Source organism: Mixophyes fleayi, chromosome 1 (assembly GCF_038048845.1).
Source record: "Mixophyes fleayi isolate aMixFle1 chromosome 1, aMixFle1.hap1, whole genome shotgun sequence".
Lineage (NCBI taxonomy): Eukaryota > Metazoa > Chordata > Amphibia > Anura > Limnodynastidae > Mixophyes > Mixophyes fleayi.
The window spans coordinates 189560483-189574852 of record NC_134402.1 but is presented as its reverse complement, the minus strand read 5'-3'; the positions used below and the strand labels follow the sequence as shown (position 1 = coordinate 189574852).

The 14370-nt window shown below is 39.9% G+C and overlaps 1 protein-coding gene across 1 annotated transcript in view; it reads left to right on the top strand.

Moving 5' to 3' along the window:
- The window catches only part of ADAMTS10 (ADAM metallopeptidase with thrombospondin type 1 motif 10), a 98881-nt gene that overhangs the window by 22417 nt on the left and 62094 nt on the right, over positions 1-14370 (top strand). The window lies entirely within an intron of this gene.

The following is a 14370-nucleotide window of genomic DNA, read 5'->3' as shown; positions in this document are numbered from 1 at the left end:
CACTATTGACAATGATGACATTTCCTGATTAGCTGGGTAGTGGGAGGAGCACACAGTGGTGTCTTGGGAAATAATTCTGTCACTGTGGGTATGGTCCTGGACTGTACACGTGGGTAATGCTTTTCCTCACTTAAACTTTCCTCTGTCCTGGCTATCTCTTGGTTGTCGGCATAAGTAACCAGTAGGCCACAGCACAAACAGGTTTTACTCCAATGTCTGTTACGTGGAGATATCAGTCTTGTTGGGCGCCAGACCATCTCTATACTGCAAAATATAAACTTTTTTTTCACTCCTTCTCCGCCAGCACCATACTTGGGTTGCAGATAATAAAGTAATTATATACATCTCCAACCTCCTCCTGCACAGTTCTTAGGTGCTTGAAGTGCAGAGGAGGAGGAAGGAGGCACTTGAAAGAGAACATGTCCTTATGTGACATTATCCCTTCAGTAGCCCTACCTTCTTGGTGTCACCTGCTCTCTAGTTCTAGGTTGCCATTCAAGGGTAACTGGGTAACTGGACAACAACTCTCCATGCCGCGGTGAACTTCAGATTCTGATTTCTGCATGTCACTAATGGGAAATTTCCTTTCCTTCTACTTACCTGGTCTTTGACTTGTGATTTGAAGCCCTTTGTTAAAGCTTGGTTCCATGTATGGGGAGCAGTTTGACAGTGAGAAGGGCATAAGGACCCTGATTTTCCTATACTTTTAGTCAGGGGAGGCCTGTCAAATTTTAGCCGGGGTGGGGGGGGGGAGGGGTGGGGGGACCAAGACAACTCAGCAGCCTATTAGTAACATTTTAAAGGGAAAAAAATGCAGGTGACCCAGCCCAAGGTAGCCCACTGTGGGACTGGCCTAGGGGACATATAACCCCCTGCCCACCAGCCCAGCCTGCCCCTGCTTTTAGCTTGTAACCTCTTCACTGCTGAGTATTTTCTGACTCGTGTGCTGAGCCTATTTTCAATATCAGTAATTTGTTTATGCAGTAGTCATACTCTGTGACTGGATCACTTATAAATAACTTATGGTATAAATGTATTTATTTTTGATATTGTGTATATTTTGACACAGGAAATCGTTATTTCTGAGACCAGGGTAGAAAATACGTTTTTTCTGTTTTAACCTTGCTAAAGAAAATACCTTATTTCTGATGTATATATCTGGGGTTTGAACCTTTCTTTGGGAATGTGTATTCTGCAACTGTCTGAAGAAAGTATTCATGTTAATTAGTCCCTTTGACTTGCTAGTAGATTTCCTGCCTCTGAAATAAAAAGCAGGAAATCACAGCAATGTTTTTAAGATATCACAGATAAGTGTTAATATTGTTAGCTTTGAATTGCATGTAAATTCATGTTTGGATAAATAGGTTACATCCTGATTCTAAAAATAGCTCAGACCTCGAGGGGGTTGGCTAACCCAGTGAGGCTGTGTTCAAATGTGTATAAAAACAGCACTGTTTTGTATTAAAAGTTGTTCTTCTTGTTTCATTTGACCTGATCACTGGTACCTTTAACCAATGACGAGCAAATAAACATTATTTGCTTCAAAGACCTGCTTGAAAATATCATCCATGCTGAAAATCCTGAGACCTACAGATTAGACCCAAAATCGAATCCGTCCCCGCATGTTTCTGAGATTTGGACCCAGCTTTTCCGGTACCACAGCTCTGTCTGCTACCCTGCAGTTCTGGGCACTGTGATAGGCCAGGGGGGATCCATCCACAACAACCCTGATCCATAGTAAGAGGTCAGGAGTACCAGCCCAGGTACACCAGCAAAGGGGTACCCCAGCAGTGACAGTTACCCAGAAGAAACCCGGTATTGGTTGCCGGTTAAGGAGTCCAGTGGTGGCAGCATTGTAAGCCCCTCCTACTGTGGAAAGAGGGTGCACTTGGGATAACGTAAGGGAACGATGGCAAAGTAAGCCAAGCCGGGTACCAGTAGCGACAGACACGGTGACATAGGCGGTCCATCCTGTCACGTACACATTTTACGTTTTGTTTTTTTTAGGAGACTTCGAAATTTCAGAAAATACCATTAGTTTGCTTATATTTCCTGAGAAAGCAAAGAAAATTTACCCAAAATGCTTTTTTATTGCAATTGTAATAAAGTATGCATTTATTTCTAAACACCACCAAGAATTATTTTGCCTTTCCATTAATTAGTTTACCTTTCCAAAACAGCAAAAAGCAGCATGCTACACATATGTTTTCATAATTAAACCTGCAGTTATAAATGATAAAGCTTTTGTTTTTGCTAGTTTGAATGAAATGTATAAAATGGTAAGGAATAATATGGGTTACGGAATACTATTATGAAAACTAGACAAATTACCACATTGACTTGTAGTACCCCTGAGTTTATTAAAACTAGGATGGGGGAGATCTGGGTATTATAACCCTCCATCCATGGATTCTTAAAGCTTTCTGTAGTGTAGGGTGTTATTGTCTGGTGATCACCAGACAATAACTACTAACGGGGCACGTCATTTGAAAAGAGAGAACTAGCCTCTTTCTAAGAGCTAGGATGGGGAATATCTGGGCATCACATCACCTATACCCCATTCCTGGGCTGCTTAGTGTTTTCTGTAGTGCGACTCCCGTCTTTCAAATGAGGGTATATCTGAGTTTATTGAAGCCAGGATGTCATCAATCTCTGTCTTCTCCTGACCCAACCCACAGATATTACCAGTGCGGTATGGGTAGCATGATATTTTACATTTTGAACCCCATCATTGCTAAAGATGTGTGAGACTCGTCTTTAGCATTTTATGGCTATATGTGGAGGATGAGTCCCCCTCCTCCTATGCAGGCCCATCTTTTCCATTTGGCACGATGGGCAGGTGCCCGGGGGCCCCACGGGGCATGAGGGCCCCATAGGCAGGGCTCTTAATTAGAATAAATAATCCTGCAAAAGAAATAACCTGCAAAAAAAACCTTCAAGGGTCACTGAACAAGTACATCTATCTATCTCTATCTCTATATATCTATATCTGTATCTCTATACATCTATATATATATATATATATAGAGGCCCCGGTTCACTGCTCTGCCCGGGGGCCCATAATGTTGTTAAGATGGCCCTGCTCCTATGCCCTGAATGGTTTAATGATCCCTGTTTCTTGTACGTTCAAATATAAATTTATTTTTCTGTTTGTTATAGTTTATTAATGTTATTGCTCTATGCAGGTTTGTATTGTATATTTTTACATATCTGTAATAGTAAAAATGTTATGAAATATCCTATGATTGCATATCTGATTCCTTGAATTCAGTTTTTCCTTACTGCTGCACTCCTGAACATGTGGTAATGTACTTTATTATTGGCCTTTTGTGGACTTAGCTGCAGTGTATTGTCTTACAATTTCAAGACTAATTGTCTTTTTTCACCTAAATCGTGTTTACTTATTTACATAAAAATTGTGTACTGGTTTCATTGAGGTTTTCTGGGGGACTGGACTGTCTTTCTTTTTGTGAAGCTGCGTACTTTGGTTTCCAAAATGCATTAAAGCAATCACACATTTTTGTGATATTTACATGTTGCTATGAACAGGAATCTGTGGATTTAATGTGCAGTTGTTATGAAGACTGTCACTAGCTTCCAGTTATCTGTAGATGTTTCCTCCATCACGATTCAGGTAGTGGAAAAATACAAACACAAGTCAAAGCACAGATTCTTTCATACATTGTTCTAGCAGATTCTACAGTTCTATTTAATAACTCAATGTTTAGACACACCCTACTGCAGTCCACAGGTACAGATATGCATATATGTTAACAGACATGACCCCATAATGATACAGTTCAGTGATGTATACAGGAAGTCACTGCCCAAAAAGACAGACAGTCTTTCAGCAGAGTAGGGCTTGTGAACAGTGAGACTGTTGTATTAAACAAACATACCCTTCCATGCCTACCCTACTCTCAGGCCCTCCCCCTAAAACAAAATATAACACAAAGACCCTCCTTTCAACACAATGGCACATTCAGTACACAGACAACCTGAGCCACTGCTGTACATTTGCAATAAAATTAGCAAAAAACGATAAAGGAAGACACAAGTAGGGTTAAGTAGAGCTAGAAAAGTACATTACATAATTTTGCTTACAGTCATAGAAGAAATGGTGCAATATTTAATGGGAGCGCCATAGATAACAACTGATGATCATATAAAGCAGCATAAAGTGTAAATCAAGACAGGAGGACAGGCTACAGGTACATTTGGTTTTATTCATCACATTGGAAAATAATTAAACACCCACAAAAAAAAAATAATAATATTTTGTCATAATGACTTTGCTGTAACCTTAATATCATTTTAAATTACTATTTCAATGCTGAAGCATCAGTGCAGGTCCATCTTTCATTTGAAACATTTTTTTTTATTATTTGCAACATATTCTACAGAGCTGTACAACATTGTAACGTGTAACAGAAATCACAGACAAACATACTCTGCAACAAGAAGTCTGGGAGTTTGTAACCACATGAGCTTACTAGCTTAATGGAATAGGGAAAACGTGTGATAGACAGAGACGGTCTCTGTCAGACCATTCACTGAAGAGGAGAAACTGAACAATGGATTAGAAGAAACCTCCACAAATAACAGGAGCACACCTGAGCGGAAAAGAAGGTCGCAAACAACATGAGTTATAAAACAGAGGAGTAAAGGAGAAGATGGGGCCTACAATGAAAAATAAAAACTACAGGAATGAAAACAAAACCACGGAAACAATTTGCTAATGAAAAATAACCTGTGGATGGGTTCATGGCATAGTTGTCTACTCTCCCGGAATGTCCGGGAGAGTCCCGAATTTTTGGGAGTTCTCCCGAACTCCCGAAAGAGAAGGCAAAAATCCCGGATCCAGCTGTCCTCATTGTTATAGATGGTGGGGGCGGGGCTAAACGCACCATCGTGGCCCCGCCCCCTGCTGCGATTGGCTAGAATTGCTTAAGATTGAAGAGGCAGAGCCTAAAGATGCACCACACGTGGCCACGCCCCCCTCGACGGACCCCCTCCCCCTGCCTTCAAAAGTAGGTAAGTATGGTTCATGGTGAAGTACAAAGAATGCTGTAGATAATATTATGGAAGCTCATTTAGGGCTTGATTCATTAAGGCAAGCTAAGCAATGTAAATTACATTTTTTTTAAAAAAAAATCCACGTAAATCGAGAATACACACGTCCGTATTCATCTAGGAGCTGATCTGAGGAAATGACTCTTGTTGAATACGGGTCTAGGTATGCTCTGCTCTGACATACAACACACTGCAGTCTAATACATATGTGGAATATAAAGTTCCAAAAGAGCGCACAGAAAAAAAAAATTTTTTTCCATGCAATACTTCTATCTATCTATCTATCTTCTAATCTCTCCTGTACATAAATGCATTTTTACAGTTGTTCTTGATTGCAAAAACATGTTCTAGCATACATACATGACCGTGATCAATATTAGTTGACACTTACACCTGACCTGGGGCTGTGGCAAGTGATAACTCAGAAAAACATGTATCTTAGACATGCTCAAAGCTTGAATCGGACATTGCTATGTGCATCTCATTCCCTCCCCATTCCGCCTATGAAATTGTAAACTATCCTAAGCGTTTCCTGAGGTATGGTCTGGTTCTGGGCATGCGCAGTGCAATTTTATGCAAAATATGCCACATATCGCCGCTTATGTTCCTTAACGAATTAGTCCCTTATTGTTCAGAAAAAACATATATGTAGAATGAGTCATATATATTTCAAGATGCATCCAGTTAAAAAAAAGTATTTTCGCCAGGTGTATATACTTCTAACAATAGAGTAGAGATGCGACTTGTCAGTGTTAGTAGTAAACACTAAAGTCACATTACCCTATTTGTACACAATATAATAATGTAATGTAATGATGTAAAGAATTCTCATATACAGAATATTGTCTTGACAGCTATTAATAAATACGAAAGTGTAATTAATTACAAGCATGTCTACATCTGTTATTTACCCCTTTAAAATCAAATGAGAATATTTTTTCCTGCAGTATTTTAAATGTAAATATCAATTAAGTATTGCTAATAGGTGGCTGTGACATTAACAACTATAGCTGTGAATTTAACAACTCCATTTCAGCTGGAGGGATCAATACACAATCAGCCAATCAGAAGTGGCGAGATAGTGCTGTAGATAGTCATCTTCACTGTGTATGGGTCTACCAGTCCTCCAGTACATGCAAGAGATATGCCTCCTGAATTACATACTTGGAAATGTGTCAACATCTAATTATGATGCACTTACGTGAATACGCCCTTACTGTAATCAACTTATACTTGCTCCCCCTTTGGAAGCGCCATATACCACGATTTAAACATTTGTGCTTAGATTTCTGCCCAAGCCCATAGGTTGGGCACAACACAGGTGTTCAGAGCAAGAGGATGGTATTTGCAGTAGAGCAGAACAAAAGATTGTGCAGCCTCAGGGGATAAGTTTTAAGGGTGTTCCTTGCAAAGTATGAAGTAGACCCGCCGGTGCTCTTAGGTCTGTGGGGCAATGCAGAAATAAGAGTTCCATTTGCATAGTGAGTGACTATTGAAAGTATATAAAGGGGTTGAGAGGGGCCTTCTTTGCTGCATAAACAGGCTTTTAGCTATTTCCCCTCCACAGAGCAGTATAACAGTAATGATTATTTTTAAAGTATGTATTGTCACTATTGATTATCTTTTAAATAATTATATCCCTAACGTGCCAGGGGTCTCTCCAACCAAATTGCTCTACAATCCTCAGCCTCACCCACATCCTCCTATCACCCCCACATACATACACCCCTAGCCCCCCCCCCCTCGTTCTCTACAAAACACCCATCTCTCCCTCCCTGAATCTCAACACATCTTCCCCCAACCCCCGGTTCTCTCCAAGACACCACTCTTCACCCCTGCCCTGAACATTGAATAGAAATATTAAAGCATATAATACTCTGACCTATTAATACTGACTGGGGACAGAGCACATATCGTGGTAGGTATGAATTTATTATGGTACGTCTAGGTCTCCTTACAATTTTGCTTTGAGACCCAGACATTTCTTGTTCTGGACAAGTCTGCCAAGGGCATAGTGGCATTAAGTGTAACATTAGATTGACCTCCAGTATTATGGACATTGTTTTGTTAATTTGAAAAGAAAACATAAGTCGTGGTTTGCTTGCACTATGTCTCTTGGACTGTGCCTCAATAAGAGTTTACCTTACAGCTACAAAAGCATTATTTGTTTAATTCATATCATAAGCAACAGTTGCAAACAGTGAGTGAAAGACAACAGGCAGAGGAGTATGTTATAATACTTGGCTTCAAAATGTTTTAGGGCTCAAAGAGTACATTGAAGCCTCTCATCTGCCAACCATTCTGATGCAACAGAAAACCTGCTAAAAAAAAACCCACAGAAGTGATCAAAAATGGCAGTACCTGCTGCCATTTTTAATCACTTCTTTTGCACATCTATCACTGTCACTATTGTTTTAAAAATTGCGCTATTTGTGGCACCTTAGCCATTTTAGGGAAGATTTTTAATTTTTTTTCAATAAAGTATTTTGTTTTAATCATTATTATATCAATCAATGAGTGCCCCTAGTTTCCATGTTCCCGTTCTTTGCTTTTTGTCACAAACCTGATACACAGTAATCACTATACACAGATCACACACAAGATAGACACTGTTACACACTAACATGCCTCCCTCCCAACCAACTTTTCTCTAACATGCCCAACAGCTTTACTATCCCACACCCAACTCTGCCCACCAACTTTTTCTTGCCTACCAGATTTTCTCACACATGTCATCCACGGGCTGACAACCAGCTTTTCTTACACAAACCACCCTACCTACCAGCTTTTGCCTCACATGCCACTCTGTCCACCAGCTTTATCTCCCATGCCACCGTCTGACCACCAGCTTTTCTCACACATGCTCCTGATATATACAGACAGAGCAGCAGGAAGGACCAACCCTGCTGCTCTATCAGCCTAGTTGCTGAGTTGGCAGCTTTTCATTAACCCCTCTTGTGTCCAGACCTCTGCATTGTGGAGGTGCTGGGTGGGCACTCAGTGACACCCCCCCAAATCCTGGTGCCCTAGGAAGCTGCCTTAAGCTGCCAAATGGTAGCACTGTTTTGTTGCACATTCAGAAATGGCCATTGTGACTGGATCACGTATCAATAACTTATGGTATAAATTTATTAGAAGGAAATAGCGCAGGGCGCTTTTTTATATTATTGCAAATTAACTTCTTTTTGATATTGTGTGTATGTTGGTAAAGGAAATATCTTTATTTCTGAGACCAGTGGAAGAAATTTGTTTTGTGTTTTAACTTTGCTAGAGGAAATGCATTATTTATTAGGTATATAGCTGATGCAATAAGCATTTGTTTAGGAAGTCTTTTGTGTAATTTGTGGTAGGGAAAAGACTTGTTTGGGGGTTTGTAACTTTTTTTGGGAATGTGTTTTCTGCAACTGTCTGTAGAAAGGACCCATGTTAATCTCATGTTAATTAGACTTTTTGATGTGTGAGGGTCCAGCACCTGAAGGCACAGGCTTTAATTAGACTTGCTGTTAGATTTTCTCTGTGTCTAAAACAAGATGCAGGAAATCACAGCAAGTTTTAGAATATCACCGATAAGTGTAAATATTATTAGCTTTGCATTGCATGTAAATCCATGTTAGGGTAAACATATTGCATCCTGATTCTAAAAAGAGCTCAGACCTCAGGGGGCTGGCTTACCCTGTCCAAAAACTGTATAAAAAGCACTGTTCTCTATTGAAAATCGTACTTCTTGTTTCATCTGACCAGCTCCCTGGTACCTTCAACCAGGGTGAGCAAATAGAAATCACTTGCTTCAAAGGCCAACTTGGAAACTTATCTGTCCCTGTCCTGTGACCTACAGATTGGACCCAACTCTAATCCATTCCCAGCTTTTTCAGAGGTTTGGACCCAGCGTTACAGTACCACCGCTCTGCCTGCTACCCAGCAGCTCTGGCCAGTGTGATAGGCCAGGGGGGATCCATTCATGGCAACCCTGATCCATAGGAAGAGGTCAGAGGAAGAGGGGTACCAGCCCAGGTACACCAGTAACGGGGTACACTAGCAGCATCAGTTACCCAGAAGAAACCCGGTTCTGGATGCCGGTAAGGAGTCCAGTGGTGGCAATATTTATAAGCCCCTCCTACTGTGGTTAGAGGGTGCTTTTGGGATACTGAAAGGGAACTGTGGCAAAGTAAGCCCAGCCGGTTTCCAGCAACAATAGACAGGGTGGCATAGGAGGTCCATCCTGTCACAGCCATACTGTCTTAAAAATGGGACAATGAGTCCCTTGGAAACCCTCTGTTAATCTTGTATTCTTTTTACAACCAGATGCATATAATGTGAACATAATAGCTTAGACAAAAGGGAAATTGCTTGTGAACTCCTAACAGGGCAATCAATAATATAAATTCAATCTCATAAATAATTAAGAATAAATTATATATTTGGAATGCATTTAAAGAATATGGCATAACTTACATTTACATAGAAATGTTAATTTTCTAAGAAAACAAAAACAGGTTTAGGTGAGGAGTCTTCATAAAGTCAATGTTGCAAGTGTAGGGAACGCTGTAAGTGACTGATCCTCTCACTCTGGGGTATATTTATTACACATGGAAAAGCCCAATCTCTAAGGTTTTTACTGGAGTTATGGCTTTTCCCTATGTATCAAAGACTACCACTGTTCTATGAAAAGCATGGGGAAGCCTATTTAATGTACATGTACCGTTGGAGTACAAGTACTGTCACAACCCTCCATTCGTTATTGACATCTCAGGATGGCGATAGCAGAAGATAATGAAAGGAAAAATGCTTTATATATTTGAATGCAGCATTTTTTCTGAAGCGAAATATTTAAAAATAATATTGTTTTTATTTTTTAGATATTGTTAATCCTTTTATTTTTGTATGTCTCCACAAGGCTAAGCTTTCAGTTCCAGAGTCAGCTAGCTGTGTCATCCATACGCATATACTCAGGTGATATTTTAATAACAAGCTGCGGCAATAACAGAAATTTAGAACAATCAGAGTGTCTCTCTCTCTCTCTCATGGTTCATTGAGTTTAATAGGGTTTACAATGAGTTGCATTGCAGAAATATTTTAGTGTAATCCTTTCTCTCTCTTGCAGATTTCCCAATTGCTTATAAATATGATGACAATCTGATTGCTGTTTATTATTCATCCTTTATTTATATGCACATATTACAAACATCTAAAAGTACAATTATATTTAGCTAAACATGGCTAATATGTTGAAGCAGAAGTATTGTAATTGTCTGTAATATTTCTCAGTCACAAACCTTTTGTATATTTTTCCCACTCCCAATTTCACTCTCACCCTGTGTGTCAATACTTTCCTTTTCTTTTCCCTCTTTCAATCTTTCCCACGCTCTGCTTTTCCTCCCTACTCCTCACATCTGTTCCTAATCTTTTTTCCCATGTTCTCCTTTTTCTTCTCCTCCTTTCCTCCCTGCACACTTCTTCTTGCCTCTAAGGCCCAGCTAACTGAGTTTGTATTTGTAGCCAGCTCTAAAACCTTGCTCCAGGATGTCTGAAGCTCCCTAGGTTTAACCTTTGAGCTGTCAGGCGCTTCCAGATTTCAACTTTCACTCATTTTGTCTATGTATATGTAATATATTCAGTCTCCCATACTATAGATATTCCAGATAATGAAGTTGGTATGAGTTCATCATCATCACCATTTATTTATATAGCGCCACTAATTCCGCAGCGCTGTACAGGGAACTCACTCACATCAGTCCCTGCCCCATTGGGGCTTACAATCTAAATTTCTTAACACACACACACAGACACATACTAGGGTCAATTTGTTAGCAGCCAATTAACCTACCAGTATGTTTTTTGGAGTGTGGAAGGAAACTGGAGCACCTGGAGGAAACCCATGTAAACACGGGAAGAACATACAAACTCCTCACAGATAAGGCCATAGTCGGGAATTGAACTCATGACTTCAGTGCTGTCAGGCAGAAGTGCTAACCACTGAGTCACCGTGCTGTTCCAACACAACTTACCTGACCTCTGCACATCCAGGTGCTGCTTGCTCACAAAAGAAATATTAGTTATCAACTCTATGTAGGGGGGAATTGAATCGGTCGCATTACTGCTGAAAGTGACGCGGCCTGCACTCTATTGCCGTTAATACAGTCATTTCAACACGAATGTCCACGGAGACACATGTAATGGTAGGAAACTCGGCTCATTTTTCTTCGCACTCCATAGAGGTGCACAGAAAAATTAGTGAAGATTTGAACCGTAATCCAATGTGCACAACCGAACATCGCAATGATTTTCGCATAGCACACTATCTCCCCCTATGTATTTTATTTCCAATATATAATGTACAATAATGCAAGAGTGTAACTATAAATGACATCATTTTTATTAGGCCCCACCCCATAAAGATACTCTCATTGTTTATGACTAAAGACAGATCTATATCTGCTATTAATACACAACAGTTACAGCTTTACCAACCTGACATGACAGCTTAGTAGAATGTGAAAAGCCGAGCATATCGTAATATAATAGTATAAGGAGACAGGAAAAACACAATATTTCTTAATAGAATAGTAGAAGAAGATGGTATTGGATACATATGAAGCAGATGAAAAGAGCGGCCTCAGAAAGATTTTAGGATGACAGTTTAATAAAATATTCAGAGGGGCAAAGTCCATATAACAGTACAAGAATATGGCTCTTAATGCATATGAAGCAATTAAAATGAGCAGCCCCAGATCAGGGGTTGAAGTGGGCTGATATACGGTGGTATGCCATACGTGTCTTCTGCTACTGCCCTTATTGTAAAACTATCACATTCCATTCACTTATATTCCCATTACATTTTACATACTGCCACTTCTAAATTTCCACTTTGACCACTGCCTAGCATTTCTTAATATTAATAGTACAAGAAGATAGTAGTACTGCCCTTGTGTCCTCCTACCAACCCTTATGTTGTAGGTTACACAGGACATTCTTAGTTGTCTTTTTTGCTGCCAAAGTTGAATGATGCATAAATAGATTATTCTTCTGCTAGACTAATGGCTGCTCCTGGGCATATTTTCTTGTGGATTAAGGAATGCAATGGCAACATGTTTGCTAACCATTGGAAAGGTTCTTTGCTGGCAAACTTACAAAATAGTAAAAATAGTCACATCTATTGTAAAAAGGGGTACAGAAGCTTAAAAAAAGGGGGACTCATAGCCTTATTGTCAGCCAAAACCAGCGGCTGCCTGGGCTGTGCGGCAGAGGGGGCATCTGCCCCCAGGGCCAGTCCCATATTGTGTTATCTTGGGCTTGGTCACTGGGCTACCTGCAGTTTTTCTCTTTACCATGTTCCTAATATGCTGCCGAGGCTAAAGTTTGTCAGCCAGGCCTTGACCAAAAACATTGCTGTGGTGAATGTTATCTAAAATTTAGTACGGCCACAAATTATCATATTGTTTACTAATTTCTATTTTTTCTTACTGACAAGAAAACTTTGACATTTTTCTACTGACTGTTAATAAAGGTAATGATGGCTTCAAGCATGAATGATAATAGTTATTTCATTACAATAAAGAAGTCTTGAAGAACATTGAAGTATTAGGATTTAATTAACATATATGCCATCACTCTGTAGGCCCATTCCATTCAGTTCACAACAACTTCATGTGCGACAGGCGCGGGCTGGCAAGATGCAGCCCGGGGGGCGCACAGGCGGCCGCATCACATGACACGTGATGCGGCCGCGTCATGTGACACGCCCGCCCGTGCGCTGAGGTGGCCGTATCGCGTGTCATGTGATGCGGCCGCCGGTAATAATTAGGTTATAGTGCAGCCAGGTGGGGGGAAGGGGGAGCTGGGCAGCCGGCCCTAACAATGGATAAACTGAGCGGCCCGGGGGACCAATGCCCCCCGGGCCAGCCCACCCCTGATGTGTGACCACCACAGTAAGCTTAATAATCCTCAACATTTAATATTAAATACTCTAAACTTTATGTAAAAATATGTGGCAAATTAATCTAAAGCATACTTGCCAAGTGTTTGCAACGCAGTGCTGTTTTATTCGATGCTGCATTCTCTGTTTACTTGTGTACAGCCATCCCCACTAACAGCAATGAATGCACTTGTTAATGAATGTCTAGCGTGATCACATGTGACATGCATTGTCACTGTCAATTATTATATTTATGATTATTATTATTATTATTATTATTATTATTATTATTATTATCATCATTTATTGTATGTAATCATTAACATCAGTCCCTGATCTAATGGAGTTTACAATATAAATTCCCTACCACACACATACACTAGAGTCCATTTTATCAGAAGCTAATTAACCTACCAGTATGTTATTGGGCTGTGGGGGGAAACCGGAGCACCCGGAGGAAACTCACACATGGGGAGAACATACAAACACCACATTGCTGGGAGGCTCCTAACCACTGTACCACCATGATGTACATTTAACATTACGGCAGTAGGTAACTGGCCATATTAAACATTTTAATTACTAAAGCAGTTCCAGTGAAGCCGCTGAAAATTAATTACAGTAATATAAGCTTTTTAGACTGTTCTCCCAATCACCTGCATGTTAAAAATTAAATATAGTTTTATTTAAATCCGTTTAGAGCTGTTCCTTATTTACCCCTCTGACACCACAGACCTATCTAATTGGTATAATCTATTTTACAATGTGTATCATTAATTAGGTCCGTACAAACCAAATCTCAAATGTATCTTGACTCTCTAATCTCTGACAGAGTAGGTTGAAATCAGAGCATGTGTCTGGCTGAGCTGCCTCCATCCAGATATAATAATCATTTTGACATCTGGAGCAGATCATATCTGCCAAAGACTCTATCCCAGTCTACACTAAGATAGATAAGAGCCATGGAGATACAGGAAGAGGTTACACAGAATTACTTGGGGAGCTGTAGGGTGAGGTTAGATAGAGTAACAGAGGCTATTGCAGGGACAGTTATTATAGCAAAGATTTGTGATTATACTATATTAATAGGTAATCATTATTTGAAAATGACATAAGAGGCAACATAAACATAAAACTGCCTTACAGTTATTTTTAAGTTTAAAAACATTTTTATATATATATATATATATATATATATATATATACATACACACACACACACACACACACACACACACACACTACAGTTTTTATTGAGGGCTACACAGAGCATCCAAGGCCTTTAGGTGTCCTAGCATACAGAAAGCTATTTAGACCACAACGAGAAAAAAGAGTTCAACTGCAGCTGTTTGGCAATCATGACATACAAAAAAAACATTATTAAT